This window comes from Microtus ochrogaster, chromosome 17 (assembly GCF_000317375.1).
Source record: "Microtus ochrogaster isolate Prairie Vole_2 chromosome 17, MicOch1.0, whole genome shotgun sequence".
NCBI classification, from domain to species: domain Eukaryota; kingdom Metazoa; phylum Chordata; class Mammalia; order Rodentia; family Cricetidae; genus Microtus; species Microtus ochrogaster.
In genome coordinates this window covers 33,208,640-33,210,284 of record NC_022019.1, presented here as the reverse complement: position 1 = coordinate 33,210,284, position 1,645 = coordinate 33,208,640, and positions in this window count along the sequence as shown.

Here is a 1,645-nt window from a genome sequence, read left to right as displayed (position 1 = left end):
CTACAAAGATGACCACCCTCTGTCAACCCTACAAAGATGATCGCCCTCCACCAACCCTATAACGACGACCGCCTTCCACCAACACTATAAAAATGACCGCCCTCCACCAACCCTATAAAAATGACTGCCCTCGGCGGATCTCTGTGAAGTTCAAGGCCAGTCTGGTCTACAGAGCTAGTTCCAGGACAGGCTCCAAAGCCACAGAGAAACCCTGTCTCGAAAAAAAAAAAAAAAAATGACTGCCCTCCACCAACCCTGCTCTTGTCCTTATGTTAGCTGACCCTCATCAGCACTGGGTCCAAATCCATTCTTTCCCATCATCAACGCTCAACTCCAGATCGGGTTTTTTCCAGCCTCATACATCGCTGGTCCCACCCACACGAGTGCCCCAGATACCATCCAGTGTCCTGTCCAGAGTGCCTAGAGCTCAGCCCCTGGTGGTCTTTCCTGAGGTCATCTTGTTTACCAACCATTTGCAATGCCCGTTGTCCTCTGCCAACCCATTTGGGAGCTTCCATCGTCTCTGTACTAAGTCTGGAATGGTTTGGTTTGCTGTTTGATGTCTACACACACCTAACTCTCCAGCTCAAACTTCTACAAACTTCCAGCTGGGCCTGCCTGCCTACTGACCACACCTCTGAGAAATAGACTTAGACCTGAAAATCTCCGTAAGTGCTAGTCAAAATGCTCACTTCCCAAAGCATTCTGGGCCCAGTCAGTGTCACCCCCATATAAGGAAAGGGATGAGTCTAAAAATGAGACTTTACACACAGGGCCGTGTTGCAGCCTTCTGAAGGCCAGGAAGAGTCTGCCAGTGCTTCTCAGCTCTCAGTGGTGTTGAAGTAGACAAGCCTGTGAACTGGAATACTAGCTCAGCCACATACTAGTGACATAACTTGGGGCAAGTGACTCACATTATCTGGCCACACCAACCTCAGAGGGCTGTTGCTTGGTGTACGTGCAGGGTCTGGCACCCAGGAGATCCTTAGATGCCACCTTTGTCCCATCCCTGTGCTGTCTAGTTGAAATAGTTAGAGACCACCACAGAAAGACAAAAGGTGCATGGGCCCTGGCCCTTGACGTGACCTGCTAAAAGCTTGATGTGTTTTCTTCGGCCTTGTGCTCTCAACAGCTTTGTCATCAACACTAGATTAGGCCACAAAGCCAGACTGTAATTTCGGAAGTCTCACAGCTGAGCAATACATCATTAGCATCCAGCCAGCTCCACCACAAATAACACCGCGGATGTGTGGTTTCAGGTATCAATCGTCAAGTTGCTTCACAGAAACTTGAAGACTGCTTTTGCTAAAAGCACGTAGCTCTCCAAGGAGTTCCCTGCATGAGTACTGGGGGGTAGGATTAGCATCTTTTCTGTAACTGTCGGCCCCCTTGTATCTTCAACCTTGGATCCAGGTTCGCCTCAGCTCCACGTGGAGACACGTTGTTCATCATGAAACTTACTGTCTTGTACTGTGACTCAGAGTTACCGTGGCCTACTGCTAGCGCCAGGTAGCTAGAGCTACTCATGCTCTCTCTGCGTCGGAAGCACTGAAGGCCTTCAGCCCTGTCACAAGGTCGTGTTCACACGGGATGAAGACAGTGGCCACAAGGGAGCTCACTAATTACAGATCGAGCGCCCAGAGCA